This window comes from Pan troglodytes, chromosome 23 (genome assembly GCF_028858775.2).
Source record: "Pan troglodytes isolate AG18354 chromosome 23, NHGRI_mPanTro3-v2.0_pri, whole genome shotgun sequence".
NCBI classification, from domain to species: domain Eukaryota; kingdom Metazoa; phylum Chordata; class Mammalia; order Primates; family Hominidae; genus Pan; species Pan troglodytes.
In genome coordinates, this window is record NC_086016.1 from 29,192,022 (window position 1) to 29,198,960 (window position 6,939).

Here is a 6,939-nt window from a genome sequence, read left to right on the forward strand (position 1 = left end):
TGCAAGCTCCACCTCCCAGGTTCACGCCATTCTCCTGCCTCAGCCTCCCGAGTAGCTGAGACTACAGGTGCCCGCCACCACACCCGGCTATTTTTTTTGTATTTTTAGTAGAGATGGGGTTTCACTGTGTTAGCCAGGATGGTCTCGATCTCCTGACCTTGTGATCTGCCTGCCTTGGCCTCCCAAAGTGCTGGGATTACAGGCGTGAGCCACCACACTTGAAGTCACTTGATCCATATTTTTATTTGCTTTCCAGTTGAAGGCTCTACAGAATTAGTCTCTAAAGCTAGAAAATAAGGGGGTGCGGGCTAGACCCCAGGTCTTCTGATATCACATCCAAAGCTAGATATGGAAAGTGAGCTGATCTTTACTTCCTTTAAATCTGAAATCATGGGTAATGGGTTCAGTTTGTCTGAATAAAGCATCTCCTGGATAGCCAAACCATGCTGCTATATGCATTTCTGTGCTTTATACTTTATTATGCAGGGTTTCAGAATGTATCTCTAAGTGTGATTGGATCTGGGGGTGATGGTGGGGCTTCTGCAGCCATTTTGTGTCCATGAGTAGAGTCAGCCCCTGAAATAACTGTCCCTGAATAGGGTTGGTGGTTCAGGATGCTCTCAGCAGCAGGTAAAATGCACCTGAACTCAGCTGCCTGAAGGATTCAGGGCAGCTTTTTTTGTTGTCGCTGTTGTTGTTTTTTAGATGAAATCTCACTCTGTCACCCAGGCTGCAGTGCAATGACATGATCTTGGCTCACTGCAACCTTCGCCTTCTGGGTTCAAGTGATTCTCCTGTCTCAGCCTCCCGAGTAGCTGGGATTGCAGGTGTGCACAACCACGCCTGGCTAATAGTTTGTATTTTTAGTAGAGATGGAGTTTCACCATGTCAGCCAGGCTGGTCTTGAACTCCTTACCTCAAGTGACCCACCCGCCTCGGCCTCCCAAAGTGCTGGCATTATAGGCGTGAGCCACTGCGCCCGGCCAGGGCAGCTATTATGTTACCTCGTGGGAAGCCCATGTAGGATTGGGACTGACATTAATGGTTGTAATTTGAGGTGGGGTGGGTCATGAGCCCCCATGATGACCTGATGAAATGTGTGAACCATCCCCCAGAAAGTGGCATGCTCACCTGTGTTGGTCTTCCAGGGATACCATGACAGGGTGCTGTAGACAAGGGGGCTGAGAAAAGGGAAATTTATTTGTTTACAGGCTTGGAGGCCAGAAGTTAGAGATCAAGGTATGGGCAGGGCGGGCTCCTTCTGAAGGCTGTAAGACAGCATATGTTCCAAGCCTCTCTCTTATCTGCCTGTGGTCCCACGGGTCCTTGGCTTGTAGATGGCTGTTTTCTCCCTGTATCTTTCCATCGTCTTTGTTCTATGTATGTCTGTGTCCAAATTCCCCCTTTTGATAAGGATATACCCCATGACCTTATCTTAGTTTGTTCATCGGCAAAGATCCTATTTCCAAATAAGGTCCCATTCCCAAGTTTGGGAGGTTAGGATTTCAACATCATTTTGGGGACACAATTCAACAGGTAACACCATCCAAATGCATAAGCTTGCACCTAGAATGTCAGGGGTCATGAACATATTACGGTTTATCTAGAAACCTCAAGGCAGGATTTTATTTTATTCTGAACTATTCATTAGTAATAAGAATTCATGAGTAATAAGAAAGAAGTGATAGAGAAACCAAGGCCTGAAGAGGGAAGCACATGTTCTCACAGCACCCATGAGAACGTGCAAGGACTGGAACCAGGACTCCTGGGCTTTCATGGAGCATCTCATCAGGATTCCAGGCTTTGCTGAGTCCAGTTCTCCAGCACTCACAGAAGCTGAGCCTTTGAATTAGACAAGCTGAAAAAGGACTGGCGAGCCAACTTCAAGGGAGACAGAGAGAAGCTGGCAGGAGCTGGGGGTCCCTGCCGGGGGACAATCCTTCCCTGCCAGGTGAAGGAGGCTAGAGCGCTGGGAGTCAGGGGCAGGAAGGTGTCAGGTCCTGGGGAGGCCAGAGCTTGTGCAAATCAATGCAGATCCTAGGAGGCGTGGGAGAGGAAGCTCGCTCTCACAGCAAACTCCTCAGGGTCACAGCGGGGTGGATTCTGGCTTCAGTTCCCATTGACCATGACCCCTGGCCATTTAAGAGAGCAGCCAGGAGGGGGCGAGGAACCCTCCTCTCTGCTGCCTGTGCCAGCTGCCCGTCTATAGGAAGCCAACATGTCAGCCCTCCTGCCCACCAACGCCAGCCCAGAGGTGCCAAGACACCAAGTGCAGCGGAGCCAGCTGGCAGCGTAACGGAGAGCCAACGGCCCGGCCGGCCGGCCCATCTGCTCCTCACTGCCAGCTGCGTGCCTGTGGGAGGCGGGCCGGCAGCCCATCCGAGTGGCCGAGGTGCCAGCCACCGGGTGCTCTGGGCCAGCTGGCAGGCTGACAGGACTGGCCAGCATACCCATCTGCCCGCCGGCGCCAGATGAACGTGCAGAGAAACAGTGCCCGGGGACCTCAGGGTGCCAGCCTGCCTCGAGTTCCAAGGCATCGGAGACCCTGGTTCTCCTCTTCCCTCTCTCTCAACCCTTGTGAGATGTTACTAACAAAGACCCAAACGAAGGCATGGGGAATCACAGAGGGGGGACAGGAAGTAACCCTTCTTGCAGGACTCCAGATCAGTGAATTTACAGGCTGTCAGGAGCACAGCCCATCGGTGATTAAGAGCATGGACTCTGGGGCCAGATTGCCTGGGTCCAGATTGCAGCTCTGACACTAATTAGCTGCATGACTTAGGGCAGGACTCTTAATTGTTTGTAGCCTCAGTTTTCTCACATGTAAACTGGGAAAGTAGCATCTACTTTATTGGGCTAAATGAGGAAGAAATAGAATGTGGTAAACACCCAATACCTGATGCTTATTATTATCAATCACGTTATTAGAATCAGATTCAAGGAGTGTTTTAAACTCAAGTGTGCCTCAGATATCATCTGGTCCAATTTCATCATTTTAAAGTGGAGGAATTAAGGCCCAGAGAGGAGAAGGGCCATACTCAAAGTCACAATCACGTAAGAGTCATTTGGGGTACAGAGGCTAGATTCCAGGTCTCCTGTCACTCTCCCTAGTCTGTTGCCATGAAATGCTCCCCTGAAATAGAAGAGGATGGATGGAAAAGTAGGCAGGGGCCTTCCTGTCCTGCCCCAGCGCACCTAAATGCCTCAGGTGCACAGCTGCCACACTCCCTGCTTAGCCCTCAGAATGCACTGCCTGATATATGAGTGTGGGTGTTTCTTTCTGAGTGTTGACATCTATACTTGTGTATCTACTGTGTGAGCATAAATGTTTGGTACTGCCAAATGGATCCAAATCTCAAGTGCCGAGACCGTGTTTTATTCAGGAACATCAACCCCCACCCCCACAAATTCACCCCTCTCGAATGCTCGGATGTCATATCCAGAAAGCCTCTGACATCCCTGAGCCCCTATGCTTAGCACAATACCTGGAATATAGACAGAGCCCTGGTTCAGCCGGTGCAGCTCCTTTAATTTGGTGAATCAGAACTTTTACTGTCCACCCAACAACCAATAAGAGCAAGGATCCTAATGTTTTAAATCCTTTATGCTAATCTGCAGCCCTTGGATCTCACTTAGAGCCTAGCTATTCTTGGTTTGCACACGGTACTAACAAAGGTGGTTAGCTGATCTTCCTGTCTACAAATTGAATTCAACAAATAAAAAGGGAGAAGGAAAAGCTGCAGGTAATAAAGGCCGATAAAGGTGGCTGGTGGTGTCTTCATGGGCATCAGAAATAGGTAGGATTATTTGAAAGTAGCCTCACTAATGGCAAAAACTGAGCGGTCTAGGGCCATTTTGTGAAGGGGCAAAGGGGGAGACCCCTTTGCATTGTACAGAGCCTTTCATTTCTCACTGGAAAATAAATCATGCTCATAATGATAGCTCTGAGATTTAGTTCAAGGGCTGCTGCCCAAACTATCAAAGAGCATCGTGCATTTTACAGAGATTTTCATCCCAAACATAATTTTTAAGATGGTAATTAGAGGCGATCTTCCATCAACCAGAAACCTTGGCTTTCTCAAATGACTAAGTCAGGGAAGGTTATATGCTACGGGATCCACTGCTCTTTGTGTGGATGGAGATGACAATTAGAGAATTTAAGGGAAGCAAAGGGAAAGTGGAAGGTGGAGAGGGGGATCAATCAGGATTGCTTTGCATCCTGGACATGAATGTCAACTCTCCTTAGCTACATATGTATAGAATGGGCAGTTTTCAAAACTATTTTGCACCCATTATTCATCATCTCATTTACTGGGATTCTCGTCGACCAAAGAGGAAACACATGCACATATGTGTATGCACACACACACACAGAGATGTGTACATGTACATGAGGATACACATCCATACACACGTACATGCAGACACTGACACACAGAGTAAGTCCCATCCTAAAATACCCAAGAAGCAATCAATGAAAAAAAATCACTTTGCAGAAAAGTCCATATATATGCACGATGCGCACCCTCAAACATGCATATACAAATACACAGGCATGCATAGAGATACACACAGGCTCACACACATCTACACACAATTACACGCAAAGATGCACACGTGCACATGTGCATGCACATAAACACACAGACATGCACACATGCTGCCGTCCTTTATTATTGCCTCAGAACAGTGAGCCTGAAAGATTTTTTTCACGGTCTTGGATTGGTGAAACTCCACATAACTTTGGGATCGTGACTTTTTTTTTTTTTACAGAGTTTCGCTCTTATTGCCCAGGCTGGAGTGCAATGGCACGATCTCAGCTCACTGCAACCTCTGCCTCCCGGGTTCAAGCAATTCTTCTGCCTCAGCCTCCCAAGTAGCTGGGATTGCAGGCGCCTGCCACCATGCCTGGCTAATTTTTTGTATTTTTAGTAGAGACGGGGTTTCACCTTGTTGGCCAGACTGGTCTTGAACTCCTGACCTCTGGTGATCCTCCCACCTTGGCCTCCCAAATTGTTAGGATTACAGGCGTAAGCCACTGCTCCTGGCCTGGGATCATGACTGTTAGGAGGGGATGGTGATATTGTAACTGCCACCATTCTGAGAGGGGGCCTCATATGTTCAAGATCTTGTGCCTGGCATCTGACACTCCATTTACCACCCTTTATATCTTTTTCTTTTCCCCCTCTTCCTTCTTTTTTTCTTTCTCTACCTTTTTCTTTTTCTCTCTTTCACGAGCAGTTCCATGAGCACTTTCTTACTGTAAAACATCAACATTATACTGACAAAACAAACCTTCCTCCTGCATATTTCCTGCCTTTGTAACCACTCAATTTCTGAGCAATAATGGCTGTGATCAATTTCAAGTGGAACCTGCATTCACCAATTTGACATGCAGTTCTATAGTAAATACAGAAAAGCCCTGAATATCCACAAACAGGATGAAGGTTAAGCACGCTCTGAAATACCGTACAATATCTGAAAACAACCAAAGCAAATTTTTGGAATAATATTAGTCAGCATCTACCAAGCCCTAAATAGGAGTTGGCACTCTCCCTGCATTCCATCATTTAATCCTTTCAGGTACACCTGCACACGATTAATACTCCCATTTAACAGATGTGAACACCGAGGAAAGGTGGGATTAGGACGTTAGGACATTTGTCATGCTCATACACTATAATTGAAATGATATACAGATGATTAGCATGGTCCCTGTGCAAGGAAGACATGCAAATTTGTGAAGCATGTTAGGACATTTGTCCAGCCAGCATGTCGCAGACCTGAGATTTAAACCACGTGATCTATCTCTAAAGCCTGCATTCTTCTTCTTTTTTTTTTTTTTGAGACGGAGTCTCGCTCTGTCATCCAGGCTGGAGTGCAGTGGCGTGATCTCGGCTCAGTGCAACCTCTGCCTCCTGAGTTCAAGCAATTCTCCTGCCTCAGCCTCCTGAGTAGCTGGGATTACAGGCACCCACCACCATGCCCAGCTAATTTTTGTGTTGTTAGTAGAGACAGGGTTTCACCACGTTGGCCAGGATGGTCTCGTACTCCTGACCTCTTGGTCTGCCCACTTTGGCCTCCCAAAGTGCTGGGATTACAGGCATGAGCCACCGCACCTGGCCTTAAAGCATGCATTCTTAAGACGCATACTAAGATAACCAAGAAACAATAAGTGAAAAAAAAAATCCATTTGCAAAAGAGGGCGCACCATATGATCCCGTTTATATAAAAACTGAACACATATATGTGGGTGCATACATGAATGTATGGCTTTCTATAACTCTTGCAACATCCCAGTACACTTTTAACAAATGACTAGTGCAGCAGAGGTGAACGGACTTTCTGTGGCTGTGGAGCTGGGTTCAAGTTCACCTCTGTCCAACAACACAGCTTGTGCTGTATTCACAATACTTTTCTTCCTATGATAACAGAGTGAACTTTGCGTGGGGGTGGGTGAATTGGGAGAGGATTGTTTTTAAAGAGTTTGCCACCAAAAGCATCTTTTGGGGAGAACACCTGTCCCTCACTGTTTCATGCTTCTAGAAGGGAATGGGTAGCTCTATGAAGTCAGAGAAGAAAGAACTCTAGGCTGTATAAAGTATAAGCCATCACAGAGGGAGGACCCTTCCAGCACTGACGATTGAAAGATGCCTCCAATGCCTCCATTATAGGGTGACATAGTTGACTGGTCTCTTGGTTTGGCAGTGCAAAGTCTCTTAAAAAATCTTAGCAAGTTTCAAATGCACTATGGGGCTGAGAAAAGTGCTTCAGCTGGGGCGCAGGAGACCTGGGTTGCAATCTTATCTCTGCCTCTTGCTTACTGTCTGTCCTTTCCCTACTCTGTTTTCCAACTCTGCTCACTGGGGCAGGGGTTTGGACTTGGGGAGTGGACTTGGGGAGCCAGTGGAGAGAACAACAGGTTTAGCCTTCAAAACT

General features: G+C 47.2%; 1 non-coding gene across 1 annotated transcript; it reads left to right on the forward strand.

Moving 5' to 3' along the window:
• Positions 1–5,655: 5,655 nt before the first annotated feature.
• On the forward strand, positions 5,656–5,760 carry LOC112206797 (U6 spliceosomal RNA). The gene has a single exon (XR_002941268.1). It is a non-coding gene; the product is annotated as a U6 spliceosomal RNA (small nuclear RNA).
• Positions 5,761–6,939: the final 1,179 nt, after the last annotated feature.